Source organism: Mustela erminea, chromosome 7 (genome assembly GCF_009829155.1).
Source record: "Mustela erminea isolate mMusErm1 chromosome 7, mMusErm1.Pri, whole genome shotgun sequence".
Taxonomy (NCBI): domain Eukaryota; kingdom Metazoa; phylum Chordata; class Mammalia; order Carnivora; family Mustelidae; genus Mustela; species Mustela erminea.
In genome coordinates, this window is record NC_045620.1 from 62425062 (window position 1) to 62443119 (window position 18058).

Sequence of the window (18058 nt, forward strand, 5' to 3'; positions counted from 1 at the left end):
CGACCTCATCTAAACCCAGTTGCCTCTCAAAGGCCCTCCCTCCAAATACCGGGGAGGGAGGACGTCAGTAGGGATTTGGGGGGACACAAGCATTCAGTCCATTCTAGTAATTACTGATATGATTGGATTTTCATCTACCTTTTCGATATCTCTTGTCTGTTTTGTTCCCCCTTTACTGATTCCTTTTGTGTTAAATAGCTACCATTTTAATTTCTTTGTTGGTTTTTCCACTGGGTTCTTTTCTTTTCTTTTCTTTTTTTAAAGATTTTATTGATTTGACGGAGAGAGATCACAAGTAGGCAGAGAGGCGGGCAGAGAGAGAGAAGGAAGCAGGCTCCCCGTTGAGCGGAGAGCCCGATGTGGGGCTCGATTCCAGGACCCTGAGATCATGACCTGAGTCGAAGGCAGAGGCTTTAACCCACTGAGCCACCAAGGCGCCCCTCCACTGGGTTATTTTCTTGGTGGTTGTTCTAGGGACAATTGGCATCTTAACTTATCACAAGGTAAGAGGATATTTAACATTTTATATGACGATTTGTTAGCTTGAATTAGTCAATAATTTAGTATTTAATAGAGGATGTAATTTAAATATTTCATATTTACATTAAATTTATACTAATGCAAGTTATTAGTTATTAAATTAACAATGATTTCATAAATAATTATTTCTTTAAAATTTAGGCATTTGGTATGTGGTCTCTGCCTGTCTCCCCGACCCTGGGGTCTGCATGCGTTGGGGGCAGATGTGCCTTTCTCATATTCGCACGGGCGTATTTTTTCACATAGCTATATTCATGTACGAATTGTATATTATGACTACCCCAAATATTTGTCCTGCTTTTTATTTTATTTATGTATTTATTTTTAACCAGCTTTTTAAACTTAACATTTTGTTGTAGCCGTTTTTATTTGCCATAGATCTCTGTGAACTTCTTTTATAAAAGTTACCTAGGATTTCCTGGAGGGGGCAGGGCAGATTTCAATTAACCATTTCTTTGCTTTAGGACAGTGAAGCCATTTTCAGTTTTTAGCTTTTTTCCTCATATGGCAGCGAGCATCTTGGTGCATCTCACGCTTTCCCCATTTTAGAACTTTGGCAAAAATCCCCACTGGTAAGATTACTCTGTTGAAGAGAACAAATATTTTTTTAGTTCTCAGTACCTATCACCGTATGATTTTCCTCAAGAATGGTGGGGTGTGGTTGTGATGCCAACTGGGTACCAACTGGAATTTTTTTTTTTGTATTTGACATTGTCTTTCTTTGGCGATTAGCTAGGTTGGAACATTTTTCTGTAAATCCGTTTACTGGTTATAATTTATTTTATGTAAATAAAATGCCCCCATCTATTTATCGATAAGGCTCTTTGTTGGTTTTTAAATTTTCAGTTTATATGAGCTATTATGTAATAATGCCCTCCTCAAAACTAGGAAGGAGGCAGAGTATAAATACATAAAAACAGATAGTAAACTTTTGTGTCCTTTATTTGCTGCCAATATTTCTCCCCACTTATGGCTTCCCCGCCATTTTTTTTAATGCAGAAAATTTACATTCTTCTGTAGTCAAACCCACTAATCTCTCCTTTGTGATTTTATCAGCGATTTCCAAGTTTAATAAAAGACATTCTCCCTCTGGAGATTTGATGAATGTTTAAGTCTCTCTTCTTTTGGTTTTCCAAGTTATTAAAGAGTATGGAGCTCTTTAATCCTTATAAAATTTCTCTGTAAAGACTCCTTCTGGTCTGAGGAAGGGGATGATTTCAAAGTATAAGTTTCTCAAATTCAGCAGTTTCCTTCCCTAGTTTCTTTGCCTGTGATGGTACCTGGGGCTGAGACTGACCAGGTCCTGCAGGCTGTCTGTCTGTCTGTCTATCTGGCTGGACAGAAGGGACAAGAGAATGAGAACTTGCCTTTTGAGCTACACCCACATCCAAGGGGCAGCACAGGGTCCTGGAAGAACATGACTTGGAACTGAGTTTGGCCCCGTGCGTGTGGACCCCCAGCCTCTCATTCTCCCTCTGCAAAATGGGGCCAAGAGTGCCTGACAGACAGGGCTGTTGTGAGGATGATAGGAGATGAAATACAGAAAGTTCTAGAACACCACTTGGCCTATCATGGATCTCTCAGGGCCCTTTATACCGACTTGATTCCTGGGTCCCACCTGATGACCAAAGATGTCCCTGAGCTTCCCTCACCACAGAGTGTGGGCAGGCCTGCGAGAATAGTGAAGCGTATTTACTTTTTTAGGTGAGAAAATGAAGGGCTAGAAAGTTTAAGTGGCGTGCTCCCTTCAGCAGCACACAGACTAAAATTGGAACCGTACAGAGAAAGCATGGCCCTTGCACAAGGATGACATGCAAATTCATGAAGTGGCCTGTATATATTTTTAAAAGGCAGTTTAAGTGTCAGAGCAGCAGATGTTTTTGACTGTTCTGACACACGGCACCCTCTGGCCCCGCTTTGCCTCAGTGCCTCAGGGTCCTCAATGCGAAATGGAGATAATTGTCTCCATCAGTCTCCACTGCTGAGGGGTTATTGGATAATCAAACGAAAGGCTCTGAAAAAGGCCACAGAAAAATCCAGAGCCAAGGTAGCGTCCCCATGGGCAGCTCAGTCCACTCCTCCCTCAGCCTAGACACAGATGAGGCCTTGTGTTAGGTCTGCGAGCTCCCTGCCTCCCCACCCCTGCTCCCCAGGAGAACCACGCAGAGACTCTGTGAAGGCCCCTTGTGCCTGCTGCTTGCTGGGCAAGAGGCCCAGGGCTTGGCGGAAGCCCCAGGAAGCAGAGCCTGGAGGTGAGCCGCACTCAGGCCCCACTGTATTCAGCTAAGAGCAGCTTCTGAAGTCTCAGAGAGCCAAGGTGAGGAGGAATGTGGGGTCACCCTGGCCTCCCCCATTTCACAGATGTGGAAGTTCGGGCTCAGATAGGCAGCCACATAGTGGTCATGTCAGAACATGGGCCGGGGGATCCTGGCTTCCAAATCCAGTGCACTTTCCTCTGTTGCTGCAGTGGCTTCCTTGGGAAGGGTTCCTCTGGCCCTTCCGGAAAATTCTTTGCAAGTTAATGACATTTGAACAAAACTGCATGATGTTCGAGGGTCAGAGTGCTTGCTTTGACAAGCATAGCAAAGCCCTAAGAACAAGATGCCTCCACAGTTGGGAGGGAGTTTCCTGGGAGCAGAATTTTCCAGAAAGGGAGAGCAGCATTTTGAGTTGGAGCTTGAATTTATTGAAGAAGCTGGAAGAATGTGGGGGCAGGGGCTAGAGGCAGGCAAAGGTAGTACGGAAATTTGACACCACTACCCCACCCTGGCATTTAGGCATTTAAAAATAAAGTTGCTTTCTCTTTTAGCACTTTAAAAAAAAAAAAAAGAAGAAGAAGAAGCCAGACTACTCGCATTGAAGTTTAAGAGGCTAGCAATAGTCCTGAACCCTGGCTGCACATTAGAATCCCCTGGCTGGTTTCAAAATCCCAGTGTCCAGATCAAACCCCCAAGCAAGCACACAGCAGTCTCTCAGGGGAGGACCCAGGCCTCAGCAGTTCTTAAAGCCTCGCAGGTAATTCTAATGAGCCACCAAGGTTGCCTAGGACACCACCAGACCCTGCATTACTTTGCCATCTGGTTTGTGAATCTAAACACATAAACATGTGGGGCAAATGTGTAATTCTGTTCACCACACACACTCTGCCCAGGCCTCAGGAACACCACCGGGAGAAATTCCACTCCTCTTCCCCATCCCACCCACTCCCAGTTCAGTCTTACTGTTGGGACCCTGCCACAGGCCCACCTCCTCCAAGAGACAGTCCCAAATCAGGATAATTACTCTTCTACTTAGTTATACTGTGCCTCTGATTTGACTAGGGGCCCATGGCCAACATGTGGATCTTTCCTGTGGCTTTACCTGATGTGGGTTGTTCTTTCTGTGTTTAGCCAGGAGTATATTCTCTGCCCAACGAGATGGTTAAACCCTCTGAGGGCAAGACCCCCAGACTTTCTCTTCCCAGAAGTCCTGAGCAGACCAGGAGCCTTCAATCAAGTCTTGTTGTCCAGGAGCTGAATGAAGTCATTGGATCCACCTGGGTTATTCTCCACACATTTAATTCTGACAATGACCCTGGGAAACTGGAACTGTGTTATTACTTTCTATCTCCATTTTATGATGAAAATGAAACTCAGCTCAAAAATCTGGATAAGGGGGCGCCTGGGTGGCCCAGTGGGTTAAGGCTTCTGACTTCGGCTCAGGTCATGATCCCGGGGTCCTGGGATCGAGCCCTGCGTCCGGCTCTCTGCTCGGCGGGGAGCGTGCTTCCCCCTCTCTCTCTGCCTGCCTCTCTGCCTACTTGTGATTTCTGTCTGTCAAATAAATAAATAAAATCTTAAAAAAAAAATCTGGATAAGGTCACACAGATCAAGGAAGTGGCAATACACCAGACCCATTGGGCTTTCTTCCCCACCAAACAGGTTTCTTCTACCAATAGACATGTCCCCAGAGCAGGCAAGACCTTGTTGGGGGCCAAATCGGGAGGCCTCTTCCTCCTGGAGACTTCTCTCTCTGACCAGGCAGTAGGGAAGTCAGTCTGGGAAGCTGTTTGCTCTCCAGCTCCTCAGATTTGAGAAGATGGTATAACAGGATAGAAGTTTCTGCTGAGATCTGAAGATGAGAGGCATCGGTTCCCAGAGTCACTGGAAGCAAAAGGCCAATTTTATAAGGAAACATTTTTGAACTTGTTTTTACAAATCTTATAGCCCTTTTTCGGGTGCAGGGTCAGTTTGTTGGAGAATTGGGGGAAAGGGCTTGTTTACTGAACGCCAGTTTCCTCCTCTGTGAGGAAAGTACCTGCCTCTCACATTAAACCCAAAAGGGGACTTTGTTGGAGCTTCTCAGGGAGATGAAGATGGGATTCCTGCCCTTGGGGTGGTGGACTGGTACTTGACTCCCACTTGTCTAGAGATGGTTGGCCAGTTGCCAGTGGACGAACCAAGGGAGAGGTTGCTATGCTGAGATCAGCCTGACATCCCTGAATCCTCTGGGAGGAAGATGCATGGATGTCTCTCATGGAACAGAGTGGAAAGTGTCTGTTGTGGTTGAACTTTGTCCTAGGACCCAAAAGTGATGGCTGATACCCCTGAATCAGAGACAGAGCCACAGAGAAATGCAGCCAGAGGTGGGGACAGGGGGCAGGGAATGGACTCTGGGGGCTTGCCTTGTCTCTGGGCCTCTGTCCTCTCGCCTAACTGTGGAGCCCGGCAGCAAGGGTGGTTCTGTACCTGGCGAAGCCTTTCTTGATCCCATCGGCCCTCCTGGGGACTCTGTGCCCAGCGGTCCCCTCTCTCATGCCACATTGTATCTGTCTGGTCATTGACCATCTCTCTTCCAGGAGAGTGGGGAGTACACGTGTTTTGTTTGCACAGCTTGGCTCAGCAGGGTACAGTTTTCTGGGGTCACTCAACACAGGGCTCTGCAAACTTCTTCTTAAAGGGCCAGAGAATGCTTTCAGCTTTGCAGAACCGCACAGCCTCTGCGGCTGCAATCCAGCTCTGCGGTCGTGGTCTGAGAGCAGCCCCAGACTTTCCATAAATGAGTGGAGGTCCTTTTGTCTGGTGACACTCTGTGTGCAGAAACAGGCTGCTGGCCAGGGGCCGTGGTTGGCCAGTCCCAGACCCGGGGCTTCTCATGAATGAAATCACCCGTGAGCAAAAGGGAAACCTGCGTGACATTTGGATGGGAACATGTGTGCATCTTCAGAACAAGCATGAAGGCAGGGCAGCCTGAGTGATGGGGCCCTTACGAGGGACGGACGAGTGGACTGGGGACTGTAATGTCCTCACTGAGCCATTGATGGGCCACGCACCGTCAACAGATGGCCGTGCCAGTGATTAGCTGTGGTAGAGGGCTGTTGCTGGGATCGCAGAGGATTCTGGATGTCATGTACTTAGGATGGGGCTTGAAACTTAGTTTTGAATAAGGCTGCTACCATTGTCAAATCTAAGACATACTTTTGTTTATTATTTTTTAAAGATTTTATATGTCAGAGAGAGAGAGCACAAGCTGGGGAAGTGGCAGGTAGAGGGAGAAGAAGCCTCCCTGCCGAGCAGGGAGCCCATTGTGGGACTCAATCCCAGGACTCTGGGATCATGGCCTAAGCAGAAGGCAGATGTTTAACCAACTGAGCCACCCAGGTGTCCCTAAGACGTAAAAAATTACAGTAAAATATGCATAAAATAAAATTTTCCATTTTAGTCATTTTTCAAATGTACAATCCAGCAGCATTTAATACATGCACTGTGTGTGCAGCCATCCACATTACCTAGCACTGGAACATTTTCATCACCCCGGAAGGCAAACTGACACACACTGAGCAATGATTCCCCATTCCTCTCTCCTCTAGGCTCCGCAGAACATACATTTTTGTTTTTAATTTATTTTCTTCCATCTTCACATCCCTGAGACCCAGCTGTGCTTACAGTCAAGGGTCTTAGGATCGCTGCTTTTCAGGCGGCGGTCGCATGTCCATGTTACCGAGGGCATGAGCGTAAACCAGGTCGTAGGTCTTTGGTAGAGTTTCGTGCATTCTTGGGTATTTTATTTGTTGAGTTTAAACTGCCATCCAAACTGCCTTCAAGGATGCTATGATTCAACAGAGAAATGAAAAAGTTGTTGAGTAGGAAGAAAGATACGAAACACAGCGACAGGGCATAAATTTGATATTAATGAAGCAGATATACATCATCAGAGGAACAACCACCGTCTGTGCTCCCTCTGAAGCAACAGCCAAGTGCTTTCTGGGAGAGGACAGGAAGCTACCAACGGTTCAAGCTGAGCTATATTTTATTACTGAGATACGTCTAGAAGACGGGCTGTCACATAGGAAGCAAGGCAACTGGAGCCCAGAGAAACTGAAATCCCTTAGGGTGGGTGATAAACAATTTCAAAGTAAGGAGAGGTTGGTGTGACTGGTTCATGTGTCGCATGGGACTATTATTAAGACATCGTGTCTCAGTTTCATGGCAGTATTATTTTTCTTGATGGCACATAAAAAACGGTGTATCTTACAATTGATGGCATCTTAAAATGAGATACAGTGTTATTGCCATCACGTTGCACAGTTATTTCTATTTGCTTGTTTCCCCCCACTAGACTGTCAATGTTTGAAAGACAAGGAGTTTATCTTACTGCTGAATCCTCAAGGCCTTGGCCAGTGTCTAGCGTGTGGGAGGAATCAACAAATGACGTGGAATGAACAAAACTCATTTGGGAGCTGAAGCTCAAATTAATTAATCAGTATTAGCACCCAGCTTTAAGGTTTCTGTGAAAACTAAGTCAAAACCCAGCTTTAAAAATCCTGACTCGTCCTACTCCATGAGCATTTACTTGGTGGTGGTTTTGGTACCAAGTGGTATGACCTCCCAAACAATGGCCTCAATGGGATGTGAACTGATTACTGCCTCAGATTAAGGAAGTGTGGAAGTTAAGTGCCCAGGGGATGGTGGTACAGCAGCAGGACCATCCGGTTCTCAGGTTACTTTGGTCATGATGCTGTGCCAGCCTTACACATGGTATCCACCTCTAAGGTCTAAGATGGTTGCTCGAGCTCCAGACATTGTGTTCACATTCCAGCTGGCAGAAAGTACAAAAGGAGGTCGAATGTGAGTCCTTCCCCTAAGCCATAAAGGCCACTCTGCTTGTACTCCATCAGCTAGAACTTGACTACATCTAACCTCTTGGAGCCCAGGAAACACGGGCTTTTGTCTAGGCAGTCACGTATCCCACTAAAATTCAGGGGTTCCATTCCTGAGGAAGAACGGGGGATGAATGTTGAGGGACAAGTAGCAGGCTCGGCCACAGCTGTGAAGCTCTGTGGTGTTGCTTCCATGGGCAACATGGTAAGTAGGCTTGTTCTCTCCTGGTGCTGGAAGGCTTTCCAGTGGCAGGAGGGCACAAGCCGGGCTGCGAACGTTGGGTAGGATTTAAATGAGCAGAAAGAACGGCTAAGGACATTTCTAATGGGAGAATGGCCACACAAGGGCTCAAAGGCAGGAAGGCACAAAGGTGTACCTATGGGTTAGTAGGGTACCCTCGATCAAGCAGGGGCCAGGTGTCAGGAGTTAGCTAGCTTTTCCCGGCCCCAGAGCAGGGGGCCACCCCCAGAGCCTTGGTTTCCTCCTCTGTAAAACAGGCACAGAGACCATCCTATTGTGAGGATTCAATGAAATGCGGCAGGAGGGAGCCCTTATACACTGTAGATGTTCAAATACAATAGCCATTGGGGCACCTGGGGGGCTCAGTCATTAAGTGTCTGCCTTTGGCTTGGGTCATGATCCTGGGGTCCTGGGATCGATGCCCACATATCAGGCTTCCTGTTCAGCCAGGAGTCTGCTTCTCCCTCTGCCTGCCACTCCCCCTGCTTGTGCGCGCTCTCTGACAAATAAATAAGTAAAATCTTTAAAAAAAAAAAAAGAAAGAAAAAACCAAAAACCAAAAACCAAGAGCCACTGTCATGATAACATAGGTTCAGCCTTGAAATGGAGGAAGAATTTGCACTCCACACCCCCTTCCCTAGCAGCTCCCCACTCGCAGTGCCCCTGTGCAAGTATGAGATGCGAGTGGAGAGTGGAGGGCATGCAGGCAACCAGGGGGACAGGAGCCTTTAGTGGGGCAGAGAAGGGCACAGAGAGGCTCCTGGAATGTAAGACAGCGAGGGGGAGAATGCTGGGAGAGTGGGCCTGGATTGTCCTAGTGCCTGTTGCCCTGCTTTCCCCCATCAAGGAGCACAGTGATCAGTGTCCTGGGCTAGCCAGGGGTCAAGTCTGGGCCCCCGGGGCCCATGCAGGCTCGTGGGTTGGGTGCCAGCTCTCAGGAGGGCCAGCCATGGGGCTGGGGGAGCTCCTGTGGCAGAAACCAGAGGCGACAAAAGCTGAAAGTGAGGGTAGAAAGTGCCGGGTTGGGCCAGCCTTGGTCCAGCTTGGGCCTGGAGGTCTGACCAGGCTCTCCACAGAGATGAAAGAGCGTTTTAGTCCGGTAGGGCGGTCATAACAGAATCCCCTAGTCTGGGAGCTTGAACAACAGACACTGATCTCTCACAGCTCTGGAGGTGGGGAATCTGAGATCTGGATGCCGGCTGATTTATTCTCAGTGACAGCCTGCTCCTGGCTTGCAAATGGCCACCTTCTTGCTGTGTCCTCACATGGCAGAGAGAGAGGGAGAGAACTCTGGGCTCTCCTCTTCTTACAAGAACACTGCCTGAACCTAATAACCTCCAAAGGCCCCACCTCCAGAACCTGTTCCAGGGGGTGAGGGGGTGGTGTCAGGGTTCCAGTAAAAGAAGGAATGCAAACATATGTGAAGGAACCCAGACACTGAATCCATAACAAACACCTTGCAGCTGTTAGAAATCTGCCCTGGGCCCTGTGAGGTCCTGCTCGGCCCCCATCTTGGTTAGGGCCCTGGGCACCCATCATGGCGGTCGTATTTCTGTCTGGCCTGATGGAGCAGTCAGGTGGGAGCTTGGGAGCCGCTTCCTCCTGCTGATGTGCAGGGAGGGAGGCTGCCTCGGTGGGGTGGGGGTGGGGGACGGGGGACGGAGGGGCGGGGGGGCGGAGAGGCCCTGCAGCCCCATCCCAAGGCTACCAGGGCTTCATTACACTGATGGAAACAAACTACCTTTTTTTTTTTTCCCCCTTCATGAGATTTCTGCAAAGTAGGTTACGAAGCCCGTAGTGATGAGTGCAGAGGGCAGGACTGGAGGGGAAGGAGAGTTAGAGAAATGGCCAGAGAGAAGCACCAACCAGGTCAGAGATGCCGAGGGGAGAGTGGGGAACAGGGGGGAGGAAGATGCGAAGACACGGAGATGAGGACAGGCAAAGAAAGACACTGGAGCAGAGGGAGTCGGAGAGAGAAATCAGAGGACAAAGTGGTCAAGATCCTGAGAGATGTGTGGGAAATGGGGTGTGTTAGAAGATAAAGCTGAGGACAGGGAAGAAGCCCCGAGGGAGGGGAGACAGACTGAGGGCCCTTTCCTAGCCCAGCCAAACCCAGGAGAGAGAGAAAGTGGAACCCCGGTCTGTGCTGCGCAGCTCACTGGGCCCAGGGTCTCCCCTGGGTCTGGCCTGGTTACCTTCTCTCTAGTCCAACCCCTCACCTCCAGATTGGGTACCAGGGCCTACGGAGCCGAGTGAGGAGGGCTGTTGATCAGATGGGTCCAGGGTGGCCAGGCCTGTAGGCTGGGGGTGGGGATGGTGACCTCCAGGGGCCCCTGTTCGTCCCAGGGCTCACGGGACAGCAGCAGGCTGTGGCAGTGCTGGGAGGGAATCAAAATCCAGGGCTGAAGGAGGAGATGTAGAGATAAAGAACATCCCACATTCAGATGATTAGCCACAAGTTGTCCTCCCTTCTGGAGAGCGTGGTCTTCTTGAACCAGATGGTTGTGAATCATGCCCATCTCAGAGCACAGCCAGCCCTTTCCCTGAGAGCAAATCCCAGCAAGCTAGGGCCCTGTCTGACCCTGGCAGGAAGTGAGGCAGCTTTCCTAGAAAAGAATTCCATGGGCCTCTCCCCGCACCCATGGGGAAGCTCCAGACCTTAGGAGTTGGGTTCAGGACCCAAGACCAGGTTTGGCCAGAGTGGCCAGCAGGGCAGGGGACAGCCTGGATGTGTGTGTTGGGTAGAAGGAGCTAGCGGTCAGGGGTCTCATAGACCAGGGAAGGACAACCCAACTAGGGACAGGGTGTACAGGAGGGGGAGGCAACAGACCACACTGAGCCTATAGGGGGCAGCAGAGGGCAGGACCTGCCTCATTCCCTCTGCCCAGGGCTCCCTGCATTTCCTCAGAAATGTGTGTGTCCAGACAAAGGCCCTGGGCAGGGGCTCTGAGTGTCATGAGCAACAATGTAGAAGCAGCTGGCAGCATGTCCTTGGAAAAGATCCCTTAAGAAGGTGAAGACAGCAGCAATTTTCTTCAAAAACAGGATGATGGGTGAGACAAGAATGGCAAGAGGCATTCCAGATTGGCTGGTCCCCCCTTCAGGACACAGAAGGGGGCAGGAGCCTGCCCAAGGCCACACAGCCAAACCGTCATGTTTGTGTGTCTGCTTATATGTCACTGAAGTGTAGTTGACAGCAAGGTTGTATTAGCTTGGTGCAGGGCAACATTGTGATTCAACAGCCCTCCTTCCTTGTACTCAAGGTCCCCACGGAACAGTACATTGTTGACTACATGCCTTGTGTAGTACTTTTCATCCCATGACTGGTTTTATAACAGGAACTTTTTTTTTTTTTAAGGATTTTATTTATTTGTCATAGAGAGAGCACAAGCAGGCAGAGGCAGAGAGAGAAGTAGGCTCCCCGCTGGATAAGGAGCATGATGCGGGACTCGATCCCAGGACCCCAGGATCATGACCTGAGCTGAAGGCAGCAGCCCAACCGACTGAGCCACCCAGGCACCCCTATAAAAGGAACTTTTTTATTTTTTAAGTAGGCTGCATGTCCAATGTGGGGCTGGAACTCACAACCCTGACCTAAAGAGTCGCATGCTGAGCCAGCCAGGCACCCTTAGAAATTTGTACTTTTTTTTTTTTTTTTAAGATTTTATTTATTTATTTGACAGACGGAGATCACAAGTAGGCAGAGAGGCAGGCAGAGAGAGAGGAGGAAGCAGGCTCCCCGCTGGGCAGAGAGCCCGATGCGGGACTCGATCCTAGGACTCTGGGATCATGACCTGAGCAGAAAGCAGAGGCTTTAACCCAGGTGCCCCGAAATTTGTACTTCTGAATCCCCTTCACCTCCTCACCTATTCCCCAACCCCATCCTCTCTGGCAACTGCCAGTTTGTCCTCTGTATATAGGAGTCTGCTTCTGGTTTTGTTTTGTTTTGTTTTGTTTTGTTTTTGGATTCCACATATAAGTGAGATCATAGGGTATCTGTCTTTCTCTCTCTGACTTACTTCACTTAGCATAGTACTCTCTAGGTCCATCTATATTGTCATGAAAGGCAAAATTTCATTATTTAATGGTTAGCATTTGATTGTATACATATACCACGTGTGTGTGTGTGTGTGTGTGTGTGTATACATATATATATATATGTGTTTTTTTTTGTTTTTTTTTTTTTTTGAGCAAGAGAAGGTGGAAAGGGGCTGAAGACGACAGAGAGGATCTTAAGCAAACTCCTTGCTCAGCATGGAGTACAACGCAAGGCTCCATCTCACAAACCAGAGATCATGACCTAAGCCGAAACCAAGAGTTAGATGCTTCATCAACTGAGCCACCCGTGTGCCCCTATACCACATTTTCTTTAGCCACCTTTTGATGTTCTGTTCACCCATCTAACTTGCCTGCATTTTTCAGGTCTTATCTCAGCCTGCGATATAGGCAGGATTATTCCCATTTTACCAACAGGGGAACTGAGGTTCTCTGGGTGAGTTGCCACAAGATTCACCCCAGGCTAGAACTGAGAGGAGCCTGGGCTCCCAGCTCAGGGCTGCCCTCCTCCGCTGTGACAAGGCAGCTCATCTTCCATAAGGTGGGGGAGGTGGCCTGTGCCACACTGACAGCTTGGCCCCCCTCCCCAGCTTCCCACCCAAGCAAGCCCACCCTGTTTTGGCAGAGAAGGTGGTCCCCTGAGTGGAGCTCTCATTCTGTGTCCCTGACTAGACGGGCCCATCCCAGGCTAAGGGATTGGTTTGTTTGGTGAAAAGCCTTGTTTTCCTGGGGCTACTCTTTTACATCGCTGCCCCCTTCCTGGCCCTTCGCCCGAGCCACCTCAGTTCCTCAGTGTGGGTGCGTGTGTCAGCTGCTGTGCTGGGCTGGAGGCTCTGGGGCAGCCACAGCGCCGTGACACATGGTTTGATGTGGGATGGGAATATTTTAAATCTTAGTTATCCTTCAGGGCAGGGAACATGTGGTTTCCAGAAGTCCGAGGGCACCGGTTCCCTGAAGAGGCGGAAGGGAAGTGAGGAGAAAGTGTCCAAAGGGTAGAGAGGGTGTGGGGGGGACCAGACTGAACTCATACAACTCCAGCCAGCCAAGCGTGGGCCTGGGAAAGACGCTGTCTGTGGACAAGTGTGGGTCGGTCCCTCTATACCCTGGAAGCAGCGCCCCCCCAACCCCAGCCCCCTGCCCTCTCGGGACCCCTGCTCCCAGCACGATTCCCACAGCATCAGCAACATGTTTGTTTTCCCGGTCTCCCTGGAGCAGCTCCTTCCACCCCCCCAGAGCGCCTCTGAGCCAAATGCTTCCCCCTTCTGTCAAGAGAGGGTATGAGGAGGGGCCTCACATTTTCCTGGTCCCCCAAGTCCCAGGGAGACTGGAGAGACAGGACAGCAGGGCTCCAAACTCATCAACCAACTGCAAATGTGCCCATCTGGGTTTGGCACAGCGGATGCAGGTTGTCTCCTGCCTATGACCAGCTGGGCCGTGTCAGGGAACCACACCCGCCCCGACGCAAGAGGGATGCCCACCCCCTCCCGGGCAGAGTGGCCAGACGGTGGCCAGGGAGCAGCCAGAGGACAGAGACAGCATGGGTGGCTGCTCTCTCCTGTGAGGCAGGCTCTTCCGTTTGCTCCAAAGAGACGGATGGAGATGCCCTCAGTCCTGAGGTGTGGGAAGGTGGAAGGGCCTCTGCTGCCAACAGCTTCAGGACTGGGCTGGCCGGCCATCTTCCCGGGAAGCCTCCATGAGACTCAGCAGCCTCTAGGACCCTCTTCCCCCAAAGCTATGCGATTGGCCCGCTAGTCACCAACCTGAAGCAAGTCCCCCGCTTGGGTCCCTGGGTCGCGTGGACGCACTGGGTGAGCCATCAGAGCCGAGGCCAGCCTCCCTCCCACCTGTCTGGGCTGCGGTCCCAATCCCTAGGCCAGTCTGTGCAGCAAGTTGAGGACGTGGCTTTGCTGAACTTTGTGTAGAAAGAACTGTTTTTTGTGGCCAATATCCTCCAAGGGACTCTGGGAGAGACAGTTACCAAGAGCTGCCTGGAGGTACCCCCTCCCCCAGTCATTAGGACCTTGACACAGGGTTCCTTCATTTATTGAGAGCCTACTCTGTGCCAGGCTGGGGATATAGAAGCCCAACCCATAGAGCTTTTATTTTAAAGATTTTTGAGAGAGAGCTCATGGTATTAGCAGGGAGGAAGGGCAGAGGGAGAGGGAGAAGCAGGCTCCCCGCTGAGTTCAGAACCTGACATGGGACTCGATCCCAAACTGAGCCAAAGGCAAACGGCTTAATCATCTGAGCCACACAGGGGCCCCCACATGGCACATTTAGAGGCAGGTAGGGAAGCACAGAAGTAAGCCATAATCACAATCAAATGTGGTACATACACTGATAGGGGAGGTTAGGGTGTCTGGGTGCTCGTGGGGCCCTCACTCAGTTTTGGAGGTCAAGGAAGCTCTTCATGGAACATGAACACCTAAGGCAATGCCTGAAGATGTTAAAGTGAGTGGCAGGGGTGGGGCAGGGATAGGGATGAGCTTTCCAGGTTGACAGGACAGTGGGGGCAAAGGCGAGAGGCATGATGGTATTTTCCAGAAGCAACTCCCAGAACAGGTGGTGGAGGAGGAGGGGAGGCCTGTGGAGACAGGCAGAGGTCCCTCACAAACGACCTAACATGTCTTCAGTTTTTATACCTTTCTTGATTCTTCAGCCAGAATTTTTCTCAGCCTCCTAATTCTAGCATGAAACCCAGTGGGAAATAATGACTTCCTGCCCTCCCAAGGAAGAAAACAAAACCCTAGTAATTTCTGCCTAGCCCCAGAATGGCAAAAGTTGACTCACGCTTAGGGTAGCCTAGATGATGGGAGTTTTCTCTTTTAAAAACAGGGCTTACTGGGCGCCTGGGTGGCTCAGTGGGTTAAGCCACTGCCTTCGGCTCAGGTCATGATCTCAGGGTCCTGGGATCAAGTCCCGCATCAGGCACTCTGCTCAGCGGGGAGCCTGCTTCCTCCTCTCTCTCTCTCTCTCTGCCTGCCTCTATGCCTGCTTGTGATCTCTCTCTGTCAAGTAGATAAATGAAATCTGAAAAAAAACAAAAACAAAAAACAGGGCTTACTGCTTTTCTATTTATAAAGGTAATGTGTGCTCAATGTAGAAAAGCAGAAAGATCACATATAATCCCTTCATTGGAGATCATCAACATTTTTGGAATTTTCCTTCCAATCTTTCTTTTTTTTTAATTTTTTTTTCCCGGTTACATAGTTGAGGTAGAACTAAATATAAATTTTCTTAAAAGCTTTGTACCCTTGATGTAACAGAAGTATGTTCTCTTGTTGTTAAAAAGTCTTCTTTATTTGTAAGGGCTGTGTCCCGTGGAGTCTCTCCAGTTTCTCTGCCGACTCCAGGCCTCAGTGTCTTTGAGAAAAGTGGTGCCGGGGGCCCCTGAGCATCGCAATCACCTGGGATCCCCGGGGACCAGCCAGGTTTCTCGCATCAGGAGCTAGCACATGAGGCTGGAGAAGCTGCAGGGCTACCGAGCCCCTCCAGGTGCTGGGCAGCTCGGGTGTAGCCCGAGGGCGGGCTGCTGTAAACCCTCTGGGCTGCACTGCCCCTGCACAGCTCCTAGGGACTCATCAGCTGAGAAGTCTCATTTTAATTCAGACACAATTATGTCTACCTGGTGGAATTGTCAGGAAAAAGCAGATACTGCCCTTGGAGCTCGGGGTCTGGCAGATGGAAGGTGCTCTGAAACACAGCAGCTGCTGTTAACGCTGTTCCCCAGTAGACAGACACTGTGTCCACACCCGCCCCAGGAAGGGCTTCACGCCCCCGGGACCCCGGTTCACCTCCTTTGCATCAAAGTCAGAATTTATGCTCGCCTTCTCACATCTATCGTACGGCAGCTGTTAAAAACATGTCGGATCACATCGCCCCGAGACAGAATATGTGTAATTTGGACTGTCCCAGAAAGACAGAGGTTTATGGCCACAGGTGACCAGGGAAGGCCTGGGGGTGGCGGGGTGCGGAGGGTTCCAAACAGCGGGTGAGGGCTGTCAGGCACCTGCTTCCCATCCAGTCGAGGAGGAGGGGAGACTGCAGGAAGGAAACGAGGGCCGCGTGGCTAGCCGCCTGTGCAAGCTGTCACTGGATGCGGAGGAGAGAAGCCTAGAGATGGAGAATAAGCACAAGTTCTTAGGACAATTTGATGTTGCCACAAAATCTAAGTGTGTGATCCTCTCTTCTAGTAACTCCTTTTTTGCTGTATATTACAAAAGCATTGGTCTGTGGCCGATCGAATGTTTACAAATTTGGGTCCTTCACAGAAAGTTTGAGGCACTGGTCTCGAGAGCGATACATGGTATCCTCTTTATTCCTCAAACAGCCTCTGCAGGGTCGTGAGTTAGGGGGTCCTTTCTCCTCCCTTTGTCCCCTGCCGTGAGCTAGCATCCATCCCAGCCCTTGCCAGCTAAGCTTCAGCTGTTCCCCATCTCCTCGTCCCACCCCAGCCACTAGGCATGGCCAAGACTCCGGAAGAAGACCCCACAGAGACTGGGGTTTCTGCAGGAGATGGGGGCGTTCCCTCAGGGTGAGCTGACACAGGGGGCTGCCGTGTTCCTGAAGTGTCACAGGACAGAAACTTCCCGGAGAAGAATCTGCCCTTCATTTGCCATCACGGGAGCGTTCCCTCCAATCCCAGCCCAATCCCGCTGCTGCGGCTGCTGTCCTGAGCTTGCCATCAGCTAATTGCCCAAGCCCCTGCTACATGCGGAGATGGGGACTTTGCTCTGGGGATACCAAGGGAAGGTATTTTTGGTAAGCACTTACTCTGATTAACTCATTTAATTTTCAGGACAGCCACATGGGAGAGGTCCTGTTTTTACCTTGCATAGAAGAATCTCAAGTAGGTTAAGGGACAGGCTTAAAAATCACAAAGCTAATAAGTGGCAGGTATGGGGGTCAAGGCTGCGCTACTCTTGACTCTGAGCTTTTCACTTCAGTTTAGTGCCATGGACCTGCCCAGGAGGGGTTTGCAGTCCAGTGGGGTGTGTGAGACCCCTGGAGAATCTTACAAGAGTCAGACGGTCCTGACTTATGGCCAAGGGAGGGAGGGAGGAAGGGAGGGGCAGAGACCATGGGAGACTTTGGTGAGGGAAGTAGCCATTCTCAAGGCCCTGCTCCTCAGCTCCCCCGTGCTCCCCTGGGAGCACACTCATATCCTGTGTCCTTGCCCCCTCCCTCCCCAGACATGATCTCACTCCTTCTCAACCCTGGAGGCCCCAGAAAAGAGATTTTTTCCTCCCACACACGAGAACTTGGAGACCCGCAAGCCCCCTATCCCCCTGTTCGGGCTGCCCCGGTTCCCTGCAGGGCCGGGATGGGCGGCTCAGTACCCCATGCTCCTCAGCCCCTCCTGATACCGCACCCCATCCCCAATTTCTCCCCAAAGCTCTTTGCCTTCAAACCATATCTTTTGTACTTTCTGTCCTTGAGAAGGATTTGCAGTAGGAATTCCAGACGGAAGAGCCCTGCTGGGGGTCTTTCTGCCTTCCCTACCCTGGTATCCTCTGCTCCATGGGAGCGGGGGTGGTGTCAGTGCGGTCAGAGTGGGACCCTGACAGCCGGCATCAGGAAGTCCAAGATAGCATCTGGTTGCCTTAATCTCTCAGGAGCCCGTCACTTAGACTTTCAGCATCCCTATCCTAGAAAATCAGGGTGCTTGGGAGGATTAAATGGGAAATCACTGAGGGAGCTCGCTGCCAGCTCTTTGGCTTCCCTCAAGTTCTCGGCTTTCTTGAGTCTTGCCCACCCTTTAAAGCTCACCTCAAGCCCACCACCTCTAGGAAGACCTCCCTAAGTACACCAGCCTTATCTTTGGCCTGAAGGGGTCATCATCGATTCCTGGTCATCGGCTGCATGGCCCTGCAGCTCTAGAGATACGAGAACAGCAAGTATCACTCAGGACCACGCGTTGGAATCCACCATGTTTCGCCGAACCAGACCCAGTGCAAGCTCGAGTTTACTCTACAGCCGAGCTCCTTTGTCTTAGGACTGCTCGTCTTCCCACTGTTTTTACTGGCGGCCAGATTTGAGGGCTCTCAACAACCCAGGTTGGGAGGGGGGTGGGTCTGGGGAGA

The 18058-nt window shown here is 50.4% G+C and overlaps 1 protein-coding gene and 1 non-coding gene across 3 annotated transcripts in view; one reads left to right on the forward strand and one right to left on the reverse strand.

The window, feature by feature from the left end:
- Positions 1-2278: 2278 nt before the first annotated feature.
- Positions 2279-2381, forward strand: LOC116596646. Its single transcript, XR_004288234.1, has one exon. It is a non-coding gene; the product is annotated as a U6 spliceosomal RNA (small nuclear RNA).
- A 3836-nt stretch (positions 2382-6217) lies between these two features.
- The window catches only part of SOCS5 (suppressor of cytokine signaling 5), a 115736-nt gene continuing 103895 nt past the window's right edge, over positions 6218-18058 (reverse strand). For both annotated transcript variants that reach the window (XR_004287693.1, XR_004287694.1), the window contains exon 3: positions 6218-6627. The gene's annotated coding sequence lies outside the window, so the exon portion shown is untranslated. The remainder of the gene's footprint in view (positions 6628-18058) is intronic.